Genomic DNA, 20,690 nt, shown 5'->3' on the forward strand with positions numbered 1-20,690 from the left:
TCCCATCAGCCCCAGCTAGCATGGCATGGAATGATGGGAGTTGGAATCCAGTACCATCTGGAGGGCCAAAGGTTCCCTATCCCTGCTTTAAATGGTTTTAATTTCTATTTTTATCAATTATACATTCCCAGAGAATAAATGTACAGGAAATAGAATTCTGCATTCAAACTTCTGCAGATGCATACAGAATAAGAGTTTTTGAAACAATAGTAAACTATATCAGCAAATCTCTGGCGTAATTTATATTTCAGTAGCAAACTTTTATATAATGTTTACAGATTTTTGGTCTTTCTTCACATTTGGTCTCTCTGCACATTTGCTACAAGCAGTTGATACATTTAGTTTAATGACCACACTTCTTCAAAAGGATCCCAGAGTCACATACAGCAACTAAAACAATACATACAATAAAACCATATCAATATTAATAAAAACATTAAAGCCTAATCTTACAACAGCAATCTATAGAAATATATCTAACCTTGAACCATACAGTGGATGCTCGGGTTGCAGACGTAATGCATGACGGAGGCACGTCCGCAACCCGCAGCGTTTGTATCCCGCAGCGCCGCGTCTGCGCACACGCGGGTTGTGATTCTGCGCAAAGTGTGATTTAGAGCTTCTGCGCATGCGTGAGCACCGAAACACGGAAGTAACCCGTTCTGGTACTTCCGGGTTCGGCGTGGAGCGTAACCTGAAAAGACATAACCCACAGTGGCCGTAACATGAGGTATGGCTGTATATAAGACTCCCAAAACTTGAGTAATATATTCAGAATTCATTTTCATATGTTCTCATGGACAGCAGATAAATTGGTTGCTTTACATTCCTGCTGAATATGGATTTGTATTGATAACGCTCATATAGATTAATATGTCAGGTAGAAAGGTGTGGTTTAAATATTTTGTATAAAAGAATGCTGTTGTGCAGCAGTTAAAACTGCTCATTTAAGTATTTGTGGAAGGTTGTCTTTCTAGCACAGTCATGGAGAGTTTTTGGCCTATAAATGTTGTTGACCCTACAATTCCTGTCAGTCCTGACCATTGCCCATACTGGTTGGGGTGATGGAAGATGTAGTTCAGGAACATCTGAGAGCCAAAGTCTCCCACTCCTGCTATAGCACATCTGGCACATCCAAATCATGGTGCGGTATCTATGACATTCAGCACTCTTAAGTTGCTTTTCAAAAATGCATGTGAACTCTCAACAAGATGAAATAAATAGTGTCCTCTCTATTCAGTTTTATAAATTGGATTGTATGCCAGGGATATCTTGAAACTAATTTTTCTAAAATACATAGTAATGGAGTATCCATATATGTGATAAAGACTTGAAGAAGAAAAAAGAACTTTGAAGGAACTTAGTTCCTTTCTACAGATGTACTAGAGACTTCCCTGCATTAGCTGTTCTTAACTTACATTCAGAGAAAAACAGGTAGTGTGTATGTACATATTATTTGCCTGAACTTCCTGAGACAAAAATTTGCTTGAAGGCATATTTATTTATCTGAATCTTCTTTTTGTTCCCTTTTGCCATCCACACAACACAATTGACTTAACTTCATAATTTTGGAGAAACATATGTGCAGATAAACAGAATCTGATTGACATACTTTCCTGCTAGTGAGCAGCCCTCAGACACAAAGGAGCATTTAGGATCACATCCTTTGTCCATTCTGACCATGCTCATTCAAAAAGATTACTTCCGACCCTATTGGGAGAAGCTTCACTCCAGGGAGAGGTTTAAGGGGACGGCACACATGTGAACTCTTTGGATTGTCCCCAATACCTTAACATATTGTTGAAAGGCATTTGTTCCAACTGTGATATACAGCATATACAGCCACTCGGGTAATAATCCTCCCAATCACTTCTCATTGGAGAAATGAATTAGACTTTAATGATAGTAAGTGTTCTGGGGAAAAATTGCATAATGTAAAAGAGACACCAGAGCTGATATCTAAAGTAAGGCTTAGAGGGAAAGGATGGTATTGTTACCTCGGGAGCAAATCTAGAAAGTGACATAGTAGTAATTTTCTTTGTTTTGTTTGTTTGTTGCTGATGGGTACAATAAATAGAATTAAAAAGAACGTTAGATTAAACGCCAAAAATGTTTTCCAATGCATTGAGTGCTGTCCTTCTGGCTTGTATTTTAGATCTGTGTACACTTGAACTTTAGGCTGTTTAAATTACCCTTGAAAACATTTCCAACATTTCGTTATCCCTCCTAGTCCCATTTTCTCTCTCTTCAGATGGCCTTGCATCCGCTTGCAGTTCTGGTACCCCATATTTTTTGGCCCTGTTAGATAGTGATCATGCTGTAGTTCTCCTTGCATGGGAGATCAGATCTGATCTGAAGTGGTTTGTTTAATTTCGAAAGAAATATTCGTGTGTACCAGCCAATTGTTGCTAAACACTGTGGGCTGTTTATAAATAGACCTTATGGTTCTGGGTATAAAAATATTTACCATTAAAGCTGGCATCATTTTCATTTGTGCAAACTGTCATCTGTGTATTCCCAATAGCTATTGTTCATAACTTAGGGTCATGAGATAATGCAAAATCTAGTTGCTAGGAGAAAAAAAAGTTCATCTTTATTTCAAGTTCTTTCTCTTTGCAGGAAATAAAATGCCTCTTACTTTGGAGCTCTCAGTTGTGTAGGAGTGTAAAATACTTTAATGAAAATTTTAAACAAAATTCTTTAACAAATTTTTAATACATTACTTGACAGTAAAAAAAGATGCATTTTACAGAAGAATCATAGAGTGCATAATTTGAGGTGTGATCTTGAGCTGGGATTGTAATACATAGAATTCGTAAAGCATTGGGATATCTAGAGTGCCTTCATATATGATTCTTAAAACAACGTCATATGGCTGGTCAGGAGTACTATGTCTGCGTTGCAGATAGGGGTGTGAGAGAAGACCAACTTTACTAAGACCATCTAATGCAAGGGTAGCCAACAAGGTACCCTCTAGAAATTGCTGAATCACAGGTCCCATCATCCCTTACCATTAACCATGTTGGCTGGGACTGATGGGAGTTGTAGTCTAGCAAATATTTGGAGGGCAGCACGCGGGATACCTTTGAATGTATGCGGAGTGATTTGAGCTAGACACTTTCTGTTCACTGTTCCTACTATTGACACATTTTACACTAGCCAATGTCTTGCTGTGATACATCATCTTAACTTCTTTGTGCCAGCAAAAGGGAAGAACATCATGGGGATGAGATTGTTTATGGTTTTACAAAAATGAAACAGGCAGATCTGGTTAATTTGTGGTTGATTTAAATTATTTTGAAACCTCTGTACAACTGTAATTCTAGCTCAAATGGGAGAGTCTGTGGTAAAGCAGTTGAAAGTCTGTGGTTTAAATTAATTTTCAGATGTTTAGAAATCCAGATTTCAGTGGCATGGGCATCTGCCTTCCTTTAAGTTTAAAGCTAAATGAGGGTTCTAAGCATGTGGGGAGCAGCAGGAAAATTGGAATGCTGTCTAGGGAGGGGACATAGGAACTGACTCAGTCTCATCTATGCATGGACAGATCAGCCTGTTTCTGCATTTCCCTGCATCTGAAATCATTTCTGGGTGAATGTTAAAAAGTTTTTTTTTTTTTAAGTTATAAAACTTCCCCCCTCATTCTCCCCCCCCCCCAGCTTGTCCCACCCCAGCATAAAATTAGACTGTGGTCCACAGGTTGCTTATTCCTTCCTTATGTGAAGTTCTTAAGAAGACTCTCAACTGAAGCACAATATCAAGGGAAATATTGTTTAACATCAGCTGAATCTATCTGAAAAATGGTTTGGATACTGAGAGAATCATAGAATCGTGAGTTGGAAGGGATCCAGGGGTCATCTAGCCCATCTCCCTGTAATGCAGGAAGTGACAAGCTCATGGAACTCATCCCACCTCATTTATTTCATTTTTTTTTTACTTGTGATTTTGGAGGGAGTTCTTATTTCCACTCTTTTAACTCTACCCGCCCCCAAAATCACACCAGTTTGCATACAAATTTTCTTAATAAATGAAAGCTTACAGAGGAAAACTTGACCTTGCATTCTACAACATAGCAGAAGTGAAAGACCAAAAGAGGTTTTCCCATTAATTTTATGGTTCTTAATTCATTCATGCTTTGGCAATATTTTGATAGCCACATTTTTCTTTGCTTTGTGTATAACCAATGCTCATTGTTACATTTTCAAAGTTTGTTCTGAGTCCTACGGGGTAACTAATCCTATTGTCTTGATTACTTTTTAAAATTTTGTGCTGTCAGCACTTCAGATTTCACTTCAGACCCTGTTGAGGATCTGCTTGTAGTCATTATCTTTCAGTGGTCATTTATATTTATGCTTATAACATGAGCACAATATTTTTTTTATTCAGTCAATATATTTAGCCTTCCCAAACTAGACAGGTTTTTTTTTTTTTTAATTGCAGTACAGTGATTTCTTCAACTTTATAATTCTTTGATGCAAATCCACTAATTGCTCTCATTTGTTGGAGTGGTATTTGAGCTGGTTTTGAACTTCATTCTTATCATCTACTCCAGATTTCAAAGATGCCATCCATATTAGGTTTCAGAATAAGTCTGTATTACATGGTCCTAGCAGTTTATGTGTATAAGTATAATTAATATTGGAAGTACTACTAGACTCCTTGTGCTGAAGGAAGTTTGTTTCCTGACTTTTAAAATACAAGGTTCCGGTTGAAGCTGTTGAAAGCCATTAGAAATCTTTTTTTGGGGTTTAAAATGCTGTTGCTTTAAAACTGTTCTTTAATAATAATCCTAGGGCTCATCTATTCTATTCTATTCTATTTAGAATCTCTCAAGTTGCCTTGAAGCCATACCTATATAGTGTAATAAAAAGCAGAAATGTGGACTTGAGAGAGCCAGCAGTTTTTGCTAAAATTCCATGATGATGATGATGATGATGATGATGATGATAATAATAATAATAATAATAATAATAATAATAATAATAATAATAATAATAATTTATTTGTACCCCGCCCATCTGGCTGGTTCTCCCCAGCTACTCTGGGCGGCTTCCATCAAATATTAAAATGCATTTAAAATATCACAGATTAAAAACTTCCCTAAAAAGGGTTGCCTTCAGGTATTTTCTGAATGTTGGGTAGTTGTTTATTCCCTTGACCTCTGATGGAAGGGCATTCCACAGGGCAGGCGCCACTACCAAGAAGGCCCTCTGCCTGGTTCCCTGTAGCTTTGCTTCTCGCAGTGAGGGAACTGACAGAAGGCCCTCGGCGCTGGATCTCAGTGTCCCGGCTGAATGATGGGGGTGGAGACGCTCCTTCTGGTAGCATCAACACTTTGAATTGTGCTCGGAGTTTTTAATCTATTAAATAATGTTCTGCTTTATGATAAATTGACTAAAATATTTTCCAGAGGTGATATTTTATTATAATTATTAATTAGATTTCTTACCCACCCTGCAGCATGAGGTTCCAGGGCGGGTTACAACAATTCAGATTATACAGTATTAGAATCAGTCAAAACAAATCAGTAAAGAGAACAGGGAAGGTCCTATAAATGCCTCTCATGTGCCAAAGGCCATGATAGAGAAGAGTGTCTTCAGCATACCATGAAAACGACAGTCCAAAAGTGTCAGAGGGAGGGAATTTCATGTCTTAGGGGTCGCTACACAGAATGGCACCTCCTGGGCCACCTTCCATTGAATTGAGAGCATTGAAACTACCAGTACTTCAGACCCCTTTGCCCAATCTTAACACCCAAGAGGGTCTGTAGCAGTGTTAGAAACTGGGATAGAAAAGCTAGGAGCCAAATGGCTCCTGGGACCTGGGTTGTGGGCACCAAAACAGAATGTCTAGTCTCCATTTGGGCAACACTTTCTATTTGTTATTTTGATAAGCATGAGCTAATACACAATTCACATAAGTGATGCATTGTTAATCATATTTTTTAGCAGAAATAGGTAGTGCATGTTTAATTTGGTGTTTACAATAAAAATCGGTATTATACTTAAGTTTTCAAAACAACTCTTTATTGTTAAATTCCTTAACATGTTGTCTATCCTTAGCATATACTTCGAGGCTTCAAAGCACATACATTTCAGTAATCCATGGGTGTCCGCCAAGCACAAAAAAATGGCACCCAGACTTTTTGAGGTGCTCACAAATGGAAAATCTTCAGGCGCAAGATGTGCCTGGCGCCTTGCTAATTTTGAACCCTGGGGAAAGAGGTAGCCTCTCACATCTTTGAAACTACTTTAACCTGATAAAGCAGGCATATTTCTAGTAACTGAACAAATAAATAAACTGGGCAAATAAATAAAGCATTTAAAATCACTAAAATTAACAGTAATAGAGATTAAAACATGCCAGTATCTGTGCCTGGATATGTAGATTATAGTAATGATTTAACTTGAAACTTATTTGCATGCATCTTAAAAACAAAAACTTTATCTAGAAGTTGTTTCCAGTTTTTACTGTGTTCTAATAGCCCAAGTAAAGTGCTTGGGTTGCAGTCTTGCTTGTAATTACCGGTACATATGCAACTGATATACCGTATTTTTCGCTCCATAGGGCGCACCGGACCTTGGGGCGCACCTCGTTTTTAGAGGAGGAAACAAGAAAAAAATATTTTTCTGGTTTTCCTCTTCTAAAAGCCCTGTTTTTTTGAGGATCAGCTAAAAGTTTTGCAGCTTTTTTTGCAAAGGGAAAAGCCCTGGTTTTTTGAGGTTCAGCTAAAAGTTTTGCAGCTTTTTTTTGCAAAGGGGAAAACCCTGTTTTTTGAGGATCAGCTAAAAAATTTGCAGTTTTTTTTTGCAAAGGGGGAAAAGCAAAGAGGAAAAGCTCTGTTTTTATGGGGTTCAACTCACATTTCTGCAGCTTCTAAAAGAAAGGGAGCCTTTTCTACAGTTTCCAGACAGTTAATCTAATCAGCCAGTCACTTGTAGCTGGGGAAGCAAACAACCTCCCTCTGCAGCACATTCAACAAACGAGGACGGGGCTGAAAGGGAGCCGGGGACTCTTATCTCTCTCTGGATCTCTAGCTGATCAGCTGCTGAGCGGGGTCCTTTCAACACCCCCTTTTCTCTTTGTAAAATAAAAAGCACGGTCCTCTTTTGGCCCCTGGGCAATTCAGCTCCAGGGACCACCATTCGCTCCATAAGACGCACAGATTTCCCCTTACTTTTTAGGAGGAAAAAGTGCGCCGTATGGAGCGAAAAATACGGTAAGCCAAGGTAACAGAGAATGCTGTGAAAGTACACAATGCAGTTCTAATGCTGAAGGTAAGCAAGTATGGTTCTGAAGCTGCCCAAACTAGCAACTACAGTGTGATTTCAGCTTTACATGGTTGAAGGCCAGCCAGTTGAAATCGAACAAATTAAATGCACAGAAGGTGGAGAAGTAAAATGCTCTTTTGTGCAGGGTTTCCCCAGTGCAGAATAAGCTTTTAAGCTCTCCATCTTGCTTACCGGGCTCTCAGAGACTCTTGCACAGACCCTTGGAGGTCCCTGTAGGAACTTGGATGTGGCCTCATGATATCGTGCAAGAGCCTCCCAGAGCCTTGTAAGCAAGACGGAGAGCTTAAAACCACTTTGCCTAGCAGGAAGGAGGGGAGAGGGCAAGACCTGTTTGGTGTGCTAGCTCCGGAAGGTAATATTGCTCACACAGGGGTGGTTCCAAGGAAGTGGTTGGACTATACTGTACGTGTTTTTGCATATACAGTCATACCTCTGGTTGTGTTCGCTGTGGGTTGCATTTGGCACGGGTTACGAATGCGCCAAACCCGGAAGTACCGGAACGGGTTACTTCAGGGTTTGGCGTGTCTCGCATGCACAGAAGCACAAAATCATGCTATGCGCAGATGCGCCAAATCTTGCCATGCACATGCGCAGGTGCAGCGCTTCAGGTTGCACGCTGCTCATGTTGCGAACGGGGCTCTGGAATGGATCCCGTTCACAACCAGAGGTACCACTGTACGCATAATCCCCAGAAAATAACCCCCACTCAAGATGCCGCTGAACAGCAGGGTATAAGCATTAATAATACACGTGTGATTTAGCACAGGACTTCAGCTTATATCAGTCTGAGTGAACACTCAAATTTGAGCATGGTGATATCGGTGATATATGAACAATGCTTAACCTAAGAAGTACCTAAGCTTTATCAAAATGTTCAATCAATTTATGCTTATCTGCCTTACTCCTTCCATTGAAAATAATGGTTCCACTTGCAAAGTGTCCTTTAAAAAATAAATATAAAATAGCATCCATCTTTTAATAAGCTTCAGAATAGATACTTCTTTAGTTGCACTTGGTTACGTCAGTTAATGGCATTACCTTGGTCATATAAAGAGAGATACTATTTTCCAGCCGTGTTTGAAATACTACTAATTCTCCTCTGTCTGCCTTAACCTCCATTTGAGTTTAGGGCTATAATGGAACCCATTATAGGTAAAAGGTCTATGACTTAGTCATTGAGCCTCTCAAATCTTGCAGCTTTAAAAATTGCTGCTATTAAAACTTTACTAGTATTGATGTTAAATTCATTCATGTTAACATACTGTATTACCTTTGATTCCACCCATTCAATTTCTGTGTTTTTCTTCTGGAAATTGGTATCCTTGATTTAATATCAAATCTGCTTATATGCAACAAAATCTTAACACTGTGAATGCTTCCTTAGTTAGATTTTCATTCTTACCTGGTGGAAGAATTATCTTGAACATAGTATTTGGCCACACTCTTGAGAGATCTTATTTGGATTTCAGAGTCTGACCATCTCAATAAATAACTATCAATTACAGGTAGGTAGCTGTGTTGGTCTGCCATAGTCAAAACAAAATAATTAATAAAAAAATTCCTTCCAGTAGCACCTTAGAGACAAACTAATTTTGTTCTTGGTATGAGCTTTCGTGTGCATGCACGCTTCTTCAGATACTATCAATAACTATCAATGTTATTGAAGTGCTAGGAACTTCAGCTTATTTCTCCTATTGTAATACGTACCTTTTTTAAAAAAAAAACACTAATCTTATTCTGTATTTATCTGTATTTATTGTTGAGATACCAGAAATGGACATTGCAAGTATAGCTTGAAGCGGAAAAAAATGGAAGTGAGGAAATTCAAAGTGAAGGTTAAATTTCAAATGTTGAAATCTGCTTTGTTCTTCTGCCTCCTTCCAGTAGACTACAGCTTCACATTAATTAATCATGTTGCAGTGAATAAACAAGGTATAGTTTCTGCAGAATAGTCGTGGAATTGAGAACATCTAAAGAACTCCTGGCTGCCCTTCACATATGTTGTGCATTTTATTTCTAAAGAATAGAACTATAATCCTATTTGCACTTACCTGGAAGTAAGACAAATTAATACTTCTTACCCCACTGTCTAAACACAGCAAGACTTCTAAGTAGATATGCAAAGATCTCACCTTTCAAAATTGAGGATTTACAATTTTAGAATTCTGTTGCAACTTACATCATTTTCTTAATAAATAAAACAGCTGTTCTTTACATGCTTTCAGTTATTTAATGATTTCTCCCTTCTCTTCCTCCCTCCTACTTAATGATACACATAGCCAGTAGCTTCAGTCTTTCCTCCATTGACTTATATTTAGCAAGGACATTATTGCTAGCCCAACAGTGTGTCACATAAATGTGGCGAGATACCAACCTACTATTTCCCACTGACTGTAGAGTAAGCTTTTGGTAGTATAGTAAATGTGACCCTTAGGAATGTTGTAAGTTGTAAATTCCTCCATATGAATAGCATGGATTTCATACCATCCAACTTTCTGCAGGTGAAAATATGGACACTCATCACCCCCCAAAACTGACCCTCCTCAACCCCCCATTTTTGCAGGAGGGCCCCAGCAGAACATTCCTATCAGATGAAGGGTGAGTGCCACCCCCACGACACCAATGGGACACAGTGTACACCTCTTCTGCTATCCGGAGAAAACCACTTAATCCCCATTTTTCTTTTCTTTTATTCTTTTGTAGATTTACAAAAAGATATAAACACACCGATAAATAAATTTTAGAAAGGGGCAAGATTAGACAAGGATGCACAAAGCTTTTAAATACGGTAATAATAATAATAATAACAACAACAACAACAACAACAACAACAACAACAACGACTTATTGTGCACCACTCCACTCCCCTTTTCTTCCCACGTAGTGCGATCCTGTACCTGCCTCTAGATGCAGCCTCTCTTCCTCCTCACCCACTCTGTTTGACTATGCAGGATTACAACTTCAACTGAAATTCCTCATACTTTTATTATTGGAGCTCTGTCCATATATTACTGGAAGACTTCCTTACTTTTGTAATGCCACATCAATTTCCCTTCCACAAGCTTCTTTCCTGAATGTTTTTAGTGAGTGAAACTGTTTTTCCAAAGGTTCTCAACTCCTTTATCCTAAGCTTCAGTTTTATAGGCCAATCATAATCCTATGTCAAAGAATAGATTTTTTTTTTTTCTTGATGCTTATCTTTTAAAACCAGGACTCCACAACTCAACTCACTATGGTCACATTACAGTTTTTATGGCGAAAAAGCATTTTTGTTGCTATTTAATTGGTTTTTAACCCATTCTCTTAACTCCCTTTTTTCTCTTTTGAACTCCATAGAATGTGAACCTCCTTTTCCTTGTACCATAATGGGTCTCCTTTCTGATCCATTTGTTGCCTGAACTTTTGTTTCCCTGTCCCAAACATTTCTACAACACCATCTCTGGCTCCACTTTTTCTTGTTCTTTTTGCAGCCCATAACTCATGATTTAAAAAGCAAGAAAAAGGGTGATTTACTTGATAGAGCTCTACCTCTTGTTTAAATCGGAACCAGTGAAGGCAGTGAAGGTTCTGTGTGAGTGCCTGCAGGCAGTTGGAGGATGGATGGCAGCTAATGGATTGAGGTTGAATCCTGACAAGACAGAAGTACTGTTCTTGGGGCACAGGGGGCTGGCTGGTGTGGAGGACTCCCTAGTTCTCAGTGGAGTAATTGTGCCCCTGAAAGACCAGGTGCACAGCCTGGGAGTCATTTTGGACTCACAGCTGTCCATGGAAGCGCAGGTCAGTTCTGTATCCAGGGCAGCTGTCTACCAGCTCCATCTGGTACGCAGGCTCAGACCTATCTGCCCACAGACTCGCCAAAGTGGTGCATGCTCTAGTTATCTCCTGTTTGGACTACTGCAATGTGCTCTACGTGGGGCTACCTTTGAAGGTGACCCTGAAACTACAACTAATCCAGAATGCAGCAGCTAGACTGGTGACTGGGAGCGGCCACCGAGACCATATAACACCGGTCCTGAAAGACCTACATTGGCTCTCAGTACGTTTCCGAGCACAATTCAAAGTATTAGTGCTGACCTTTAAAGCCCTAAACGGCCTCGGCCCAGTATAATTGAAGGAGCGTCTCCACCCCATCGTTCTGCCTGGACAATGAGGTCCAGTACCGAGGGCTTTCTTGGTAGTGGCGCCCGCCCTGTGGAACCCCCTCCCATCAGATGTCAAAAGAGATAAACAACTACCTGGCATTTAGAAAACATCTGAATGCAGCCCTGTTTAGGGAAATTTTAAATGTGTGACATTTTAATGTATTTTAATCTTTGTTGGAAGCCGCCCAGAGTGGCTAGGGAGACCCATCCGGATGGGCAGGGTACAAATAATAAAATTGTTGTTGTTGTTGTTCAAATCAAGTTTCCCATTAGCACTACTTAATATGTTTCCAAACTAATGATGCAAACCAGACTACTAAACAGTGTTAACAACTAAATACAATATTATTTTCACTGTTGTTTCATTCTTGTAGTTAAATCTTGTGTTTCTTTGTTGCATTTGAATCCTGTATACATTTTGAATCATTTCTGCCTATAGAGCAAGAGTCGGGAACCTCCAGCCTGTGGGCCAAATGTGGTCCACCGAGGGTCTCAGTTTGGACTCTGAGGTTGCTTTGACCACCCACCCCAAACCTGACAACATACATATGTAATGTCAGGTCTGTAGGATAGGTATTGAGAGGACTTCAGAGGAACAATCGGAAGTGAAAAATGAGCTCTTGATTGTTCCTTTGCTGCTGGAGCAAAGTGGGCTGCCAGTGCCCATCAACTTGATGGGCAGTGAAGGTGCACCTGGGTTTACAAAGCGATTTCCATTAAAATCACTGTTGGAGGTTTCAAGAGTAGCATGGGCTGTTTGCAAAACTGCTATGGAACAGTTCCTGGGATATCTTTAAAATATTGTCATACTGAGGCTTCTATAAAAATTTCTGAGGTTAGCTGTACAATCCTATGTGGCAACTTAGAAGAAAGTCAGTTGAGCTCATTGGGTCTTATTCCTAGACAAGTGAGTATAGGATTGCAGCTATGGGAATATAGGAACTCACACAATGATTTTTATATTTTTTTGCCCTTTCTTCCACTTTCTGGTATTGCTCCCTTTCAGCCTCATTCTGCCTAGACCTAGTGTAATCTTCTCAAACCAGTAGCAAATGAAAACAAACTGCCCATGACTAATAAGTTGAAGCAAGATTTGATAGTTAATGAGTAGACTAGAGCAGTTTATTTTTGCCAGGTGAAGATTAAATGCCTATGTTTGTTAAGAAAAATGTAAATATGCATGTTTGAAAAATGATTGGATTTGTACTTAAATTGAGTTAAAGACATCATTTCTATGTATCTGGTAGAGACGTTGATTATGTTTAGAGCTCAACTCTTAAATAAAGCTCCAAAAATAACCAACCTTCCCCCACAAAGAAAAAGCTTATTGGGGGCTGGCTGGAAAGAAGTCTGCATTTCTGTGTCGTGTGCAGAGGTGGTACAAAATCATCCAGCCTCCTCCACTAGCCCATTCACTTGCTACGAGTTGGCCAATATGCCTGTATCCTCATTATAAAACTTAAGAAAATAACAGTTTTGTTTGTGAATGCCCTTCCCCTGGAAGCATGCTTAGCATTGACACTTAATTTCATTCTGGGCCAAGCAGAAGTGCTGCAGTTTCCACATGCAGGCCAGGAAGACAGGCATAGCTTTGTAGTCTCAATGAGTGGATAAGATAATGGTTTCAGGATGAGGGGTTGTATTTGTTAGGCACTGGGGAACTCGGGGGGTAAAGCTGAGAGGAGCGCAGGAGGCAAATCTCCCCATTGGTGACCTGAACTCCTAGCTTACCTGGTGGCAAGTCAGTATGTCAGCTCCAAAGTTTAAAGTCAGGATACAGTCCAGCAGTCAGGATTCAGTCCAGAGTCAAACCTAAAGCACAGCCCCATAGAGGTCCAGGTGCACCCAAGCCAAGGTCCATCAACGTGGGCAGCACATTGGTTCCGCTTCCCTTTTGTCCTTTGCATTCTGATTGTATCACCTGGACTTGATGAGGCATGTGACCCTCACCTGTTCTAAGCTGAGGAATCATACACCTTCTAGAAAGCTGGGCTGTGGGCCCTTGCCTGCCTCAGCCTCCTAGAGTGCCACTCCTGCTGCTACCTACGCCTCAGAGCCCACTGTGTTCGTGGGGACAGGGGCACCTCTGACTCTGGTGATGGGTCCTGCTGCTCTGGTTCATGCACACTGAGCCCCCATCCCTTCGCCATCCTCCTGTGATACTTCCTTCCCCACCCCCTGCTTGCCCCTGTGTGTCCTCACCAGGATCCTTTTCCTCCTCCCTGTTGTCCTGCCAGTTCATGAGTTCATGACACTTGGGATGAAGACTATAAAACTAATGAAAATTTAAATTGAGGTGGTGGGGAACTAGGCATTGTATGTTTCTGGCTACTCGGGGGTATTTTCCAGTGGATAGTGTAGGTGACCCTGTTGAGGATCTGGCTTCACTATGGAGTGGTGAGATTCATACGGCTCATACAATCTCTCCTTGGTGCATGTTCTGGTGCTGTGGCATCTGTTTTGCTCCCTGGTATACTGAGGAGCTGCAGTTGATGAATTGAACTGGGCAAGGGTTGGAGCGTCAGTGGCATAAATCTCACTCAGAAGCCAACCGAATATGTGTTCAGGTTCACAATCAGGCCTGCAGGGCAGCAAAGAGATCCTACTTGACTGCCTCCATTGCATTCGCAGGGAACTTTCTGATGTAGTTCTTCTGTGTGGTCCGATGGCTGGTTACTCCTGATCATAGAGGCAGACCTCTGTGGTTTGTTGTTAACATTCGTCTGTCTTGAGAGACAATAGAGTGCGCCTCTGGGGGTGAAGTCAAACTGCTGGAGAATCACAGTGTCTGCTGTGGATGCAGAGACTGGTAACTGGTAACTGCTGCCTCCTATGTTATTTTTGTGGCCTCTCTGGGACTCAAGTGTGTGTGTGTGCGTGTGTGTGTGTGTGTGTGTGTTGAGTCTTGGGAAGACAGAGGTTCTTTGGGTGGCTGGTTTCCATGTTCAGGAAGTTGGCAATTGACCTATTCTGGATGGAGTTGCACTCTCTCTGATGGAACAGCTCCCTAGCTTTGGGGCTACTCCTGGATGCATCTTTGTCACTATAGGCCCAAGGGTGCTCTGTGAGTAGGAGTGCCTTTTATCAGCTTTGTCTCATTCGCTAGCAACAGCCATTTGTGGACAGGAGTAACCTGACCATGGTACTTGGTAACCTTGAGACGGGACTACTGTGATGTGCTCTATGTGGGACTGCTCTTGGGTCTGATGAGAAACTCTAGCTGGTACAGAATGCAGTAGCCAGATTGCTGAAGGGGGCATCTGACTGAAAATGTGTGATGCTTCACTGGCTGCCCATCTAGTCCTGAGGCAGGTCAAGGTCCTTGTATTTTCTCTGGATCCTTGCACCTAGAGCAGGTATCTTCAGTCTTTCCAGACTCAGACCCCCCTTTAACCCAAACATGTATTGGGGACCCATTTCTTAATATTTTACCATATATTTTCATGGTGGTAATGTTCATGCTGAAACTCAGCTTGGATTGGGCTGCGACTTAACTAGTGAAGATCAGTGACCTAGAACAAATCATATATTGTTTGGAAGTAGCTTAGAATACATTGACTAAGGAGAGAAAGAGGAACACTCGCGCACTCATGTGAAAATGACTATTGCAACCTGACTTTGAACATGATTTCAGTGGGACCTGTATTGTAGATTGTCCCACAGTAAGGTGTAAGCAAACAACCATTGAATGAAAGGAAGCTTAGTCTGTTTGCCTTGCTTGAAATACCATGTGGTCCTTTTGCAAGATACAAAGAAAATGCTGCTTTTGCTCCCCTTCCCCAGTGTGTGTCTTGAGATAGAGTGGGCTCCCTACCTAAATTTATTTCCTTCTGCTGCTTTGCTATTGGAATCCTAAGGTAGGGAAGGTGTTCATTCATTTTGTCAATAGATGCAAATGTCATCAGAGGAAGTGCCTCAAGCCTGGGGAACAACTCCTCAGCAATCAGAGTCAATGGGGTAGGGCTTGAGCTGTAGACAAGCAGGTAGTGGTTGGAGGGAGTTAGGAGCTGTTGTTGGCTGGCTGCTCTGAAGCATTCCTTGGAGAGGCTAGGCACAGTAATACCACAGATACTCTCAAAAAGGAGCCAAGTTTCAATTTGCATTTCCCTTCCTCTTTTTTTTATTTTTCCTACTGACCACACCTTCTCCTCCAGCTGAGCTCAAGAGTGTGAGAGGAGGAATTTTTTTTTGCTGTCCACCTTTCAACTTCTCAATTTGGCTCCTGCTCCTGGTGGTATACCAGGCAAAGGAGAAGTTTGCTGAGGTGCACACGTCAGTGCAATGCTCATTCTGAGCCTCATCTTGCCGTCTGAAATAAAATTGAAAATAAATCTGCCACTATCATAATGACATTGTTCAAATCTATAGTGCAAATGTATTTGGAATACTGTGTACAGTTCTGGTTGTCTCAGCTCGAATAGGATGTTGTAGAGTTGGAAAAGGGCAACCAAACTGATCAGTGGGTTCTTTTAGCGATTCCCCAATGAAGAAAGTTTAGAGAAAATATGAGTAAGAGGTGACATGACAGAAGTTTATAAAATTATGCATGAGATGGAGAAAGTGGATAGAGAAAAGTGCCCCCCATCTCATAACACCAGAACTTGGGGAGAACCTATGAAGCCAAATGTTGGAAAATTCAGGAGAGATAAAAGAAAGTACTTCTTCACACAGTACACTATCAAACTTGCTCCCACAGGAAGTAGTGATGACCATCAACCTAGTTTGCTTTAAAAGAAGATTATACAAATTCATGAAGGAGAGGGCTATCAGTGGCTACTAGGCGTGATGACTATGATCTGCCCCCACAGTTGGAGGCAGCGATGCTTCTGAATACCAGTTGCTGAAATCCATTAGAGGGGAGAGGACTCTTGTGCTCAAAATCTGCTTATGGCTTCCCCATAGGCATCTGAACTAAATGGGCTATTGGCCTGATCCAGCAGGCTCTTATGTTTTTCTTACTTACTTTCCAGTTTTGGCTGGTGACCGAAGGACATTGCAATCTGGACACTGATAACTTGGCCTCAGTAGTTTGTGTTCTGGTAACTTCAGTTAGATCACGTCAGTGCCTTATGCAACGAAAAGATAGGAAAATTATAAGCATGTTTGTGAGAAGAATATCATGGAGGATTTTGCATCATAACCCAAGGATCATAAAATGAGAAGTAAGCGAGAAGAAGTCATGTTCTGCTCAAAATTTCAACCCGATGGCAAAGAAAAGACATTTTTGTATACATTTTTAATGTTTTCTACCAATTTTGCAAGTAATGCTGAAACTTGATAGTTTTTCCTAACCTTTCAGTATCAGTTAACCATTGTTTTCTTCTGAGCCATGTTGCTGGGATGGCACTTGGAGGCATGGTGTTACGGAAGTTCCTATCCATTTGGGAGGGAGTGACCTAGAAGGTGGTGCTGGGGGATTTCTGTTCCACCTCGTGGTGGGTTTCCTTAGGATTCTGTGCTGTCAACATCAACATGGAGCTTGGAGAAGTCATCGAAAGGTTTTGACCGATGTGTTTTTTCAGTATGCGAATAATTCACAACTCTATCTCCAGTTTTGTGTCTACAAGTCCCAGGGAGGTTGTGAAAAGCTAAAAAATTGCTTGGTTGTTTTGAGGTGGATAAAGGCAAACAATCTGATGCTTAATCCAGGTATGACAGAGGTACAGGAATTAGGAAGTCTACTGACCTGTTTTAGATTGGTTTGTACTTCTCCAAAGACCCAGTTTGCAGCTTTGGGGGTTCTTCTGGACTTGACAGTAAAGTTGTGCCTTGGATCCCGAACACCTTGCAGGCCGAATGTTTTGGCTCTCAAATGCTGCAAACCCGGAAGTGAGTGTTCCAGTTTGTGAACATTCTTTGGAACCTGAACATCCGACGGGGGTTCCGCGGCTTCCGATTGGCTGCAGGAGTTTCCTGCAGCCAACCAGAAGCCGCGCTTTGGTTTCCAAACTTTTTGGAAGTCGAACGGACTTCTGGAACGGATTCTATTCAACTTCCAAGGCACGACTGTATTTGTGAATACATAGGTTCAGAGTGCCTTTTACCAACTTAGGCTGGTTCACTAGATAGCAACTTATTCTAGAGAAAGTGGACCTTGCCTCGATCACACACTTCCTTGGTTACACATTCAGATTGTATTGTAATTTATGTAACTTAAATTAGCACAAAATGTAGCTGCTTGGATGCTTATTGGGCCAGTTGTTCAGAGCATGTATCACATATACCATGCCATTTGCATTGATTGCTTATGGGTTTCTAGGCCTTATTTAAATAGTCAGTGTTGACCTTTAAAAGCCAAGATGTTTTGGTACCAAGTTATTTCAAACCCTGCTGTACCCATATGAGGCTGCTTGGCCTTGTACAATATAGAAAGTTGGTCTAACTTAACACTCACAACCTACACCCCGGGATTTCTTACACTATGCAAACAAATGTGGAAATTACCATACATTTGAAAAGTAACTTTACAGTCATACCTCGTGTTGCGTTATGTTCATGTTGCATCTTTTCGGCTTGTGAACGCGGCGGTTTTGTTGTGCGTGCATGTGCAGAAGCGTTCTGCGTGCTTCGCACATGCACAGAAGCGGCACTCTAGTTACGGACTTTTTGGGCTGCGAACAGCACCCTGGAACAGATTGAGTCCGTAACTAGAGGTACCACTGTAATTCACTACATGCATTGCAGCCTTACTTCAAATGGATGGAGAATTACAAGGAAGCATTAATATGATTATAAAATAAAAATAAACAAAAGTTTTATAATAAGCTGCATTTGACAGAATAAAACTTGTAAGGAGTTACAAGTTAATACTGGAAGTTGATATTTGTGTGTTAAAATGGCCTTCACGATAAGGGAATTTCCACCCTTCTTTTAAATGAGATTTTGGGAGAGCCCCTAATTGTATTGATTAAGTGTCATACTAGAAATTGATGGCAAAACAGCAACTGTAAAATTAATAGCATTACTGAGGAAGGTATCATGCGGCTGGTTAGGGAGGTGATGCAGTCCAGTAGTCTGTTATATGAGTATTAATGTGAGCCCCAGGTTTTTTTCACATGATTAAAAGAGGCCATCTGTTCTTTGTTAAATGTTTACAAAAACAGCTTTTCTCTAAAAGACTTAGGGTTATGGAAGTCTAATAAATACTGAAATATTTTTGAATACCTTTCCTATTTCATGTAGTAATTTTTTTTTACTGCTAATCAGACAGGATTATTGACTACTTGTGTTTCATCTTTACTGATTTCTTTCCTGTAAAAGATTAAATTTTGAGCCAAGGTGTTGAACTGATCGCTTAAAGTACAAATAGTAAAGTGAGTTGAAAATAAGAAGATACCATACTAATTTGTAGAATTTCACTACGGTAAAGTGGCTTTAAGAGTTTTTTTAAAAATAAGTAGGAAAGGTAGGTGAAGTGACTGGTTGCTCACAAGTTACTAGAAAGATAGTATGCAGAAAAATCTGTGTCCCTCCCCTTTAACCACCACCACCACCACCTGCCTGGAAAAATGACAGATGTGGAGAGCAGCACATGGTTTAACATTAGCAGGAGAAAGCTGGGTACAGGTATGTGCCCTTCATTAGCTGGGAAGAGAAATTGGGATGAAGCAGTCCTTTAAGCTGTCTCACAGAGGAGACTTCCAACACTCTGAGACTATATATCTGTTTTATCTTTTGCAACTTTTTTTTTTGGGGGGGGGGGTTATTATTATTTTAAATTATAAGGTGCCCTGAATGCCTTTGCAGAAAGTTGGTGCATAAACAATGTATTCTACACATTTGTCCAAACTGGGCGGTTGGAGTTCACCAACAGTTCTTTGATGAACCTATTTTCAAGAACAAGAAAATACCTCATGAATAATTTCTGATTTATTAGCCCTGGTGTAAGTCTTAACAAAGGGACCCAGGTGGCGCTGTGGGTTAAACCACAGAGTCTAGGGCTTGCCGATCAGAAGGTCGGTGGTTCGAATCTCTGCGACGGGGTGAGCTCCCGTTGCTCGGTCCCAGCTCCTGCCCACCTAGCAGTTCAAAAACACGTCAAAGTGCAAGTAGATAAATAGGGACCGCTCCGGCAGGAAGGTAAATGGCATTTCTGTGCGCTGCTCTGGTTCTCCAGAAGCGGCTTTGTCATGCTGGCCACATGACCCGGAAGCTGTCTGCGGAGAAACAGCGGCTCCCTTGGCCTATAGAGCGAGGTGAGCGCCGCAACCCCAGAGTTGAACACGACTGGACCTAATGGTCAGGGGTCCCTTTACCTTTACAAGTCTTAACAAAAACCTAGGTATGAGAATCATACAAAAAAAAGAAAAAAAGAAAAAATTGAAATGAGATTGGAATTAGAAATCTAGACAGCGGTGACTAGGAATAAGAGGAGTGTTGTCTGATAAGAGCAAGATGTCAACAAACAAATGAGAATATGGCTGTCTAATCCTAGTACAAGTAGAGCAAGCAGAAAATTATAGCGGTTGCTTCATTAATTGTATTTATAAGGATAGATGGGACCTGGAAAGCTGCTGAATGCTTTTGGTACTCCTATGAGCAGTCACTTTGAGAAGTACCTTATTTGGAGAACTTTAGTGAACTTCGGCCACCTCATGAGAAGAAAAGACTCCTTAGAAAAGACCCTGATGTTGGGAAAGATGGAGGGCACAAGGAGAAGGGGACGACAGAGGACGAGATGGTTGGACAGTGTTCTCGAAGCTACTAGCTGGCAGTGAAAGATAGGCGTGCCTGGCATGCTCTGGTCCATGGGGTCACGAAGAGTCAGACATGACTGAATGACTGAACAACAACAACAAAGTGAACTTTACAGCTATACATGTAGTTTTATTCAGAATCACATACATTTTAAAAATAGACTTTTTTGTGGATGAAATACTTATCTTTTCACAGCTTAATTTTTTTTCATTTCTGCCCATGCCTTAGTTCATAGCATCTTGTCTGTGTATTGTTCCATCAGTCATTAAATATACTTGGAACAAATGGGTCAAGGCAATTCTTATCAGCTACTCATTTAATTTGAATGTAGCAGTAAATAGGTCATTTTACACCAATGTTGGCAGAAAAGTACATGTTTCCTCTTGCTATCATACAGATCACCTGTCATCTCTGATCACTTTCTGTTTTGTTCCAATCATACCAGGGTATTAATGGCCCATGTGCTCTGTTGTACTCTCTGTTGTAATAGAAGTAAAACCGTTTCTAATGTGACTTTTCTCATTAAGTAATTATGGTGTAATAATTCTCTTTATAGGTGTAG

General features: G+C 40.8%; 1 protein-coding gene across 1 annotated transcript in view; it reads left to right on the plus strand.

Annotated features, from left to right (window-relative positions):
* The window catches only part of CHD7 (chromodomain helicase DNA binding protein 7), a 140,566-nt gene that overhangs the window by 45,913 nt on the left and 73,963 nt on the right, over positions 1-20,690 (plus strand).

This window comes from Lacerta agilis, chromosome 7 (assembly GCF_009819535.1).
Source record: "Lacerta agilis isolate rLacAgi1 chromosome 7, rLacAgi1.pri, whole genome shotgun sequence".
Classification (NCBI taxonomy): Eukaryota; Metazoa; Chordata; class Lepidosauria; order Squamata; family Lacertidae; genus Lacerta; species Lacerta agilis.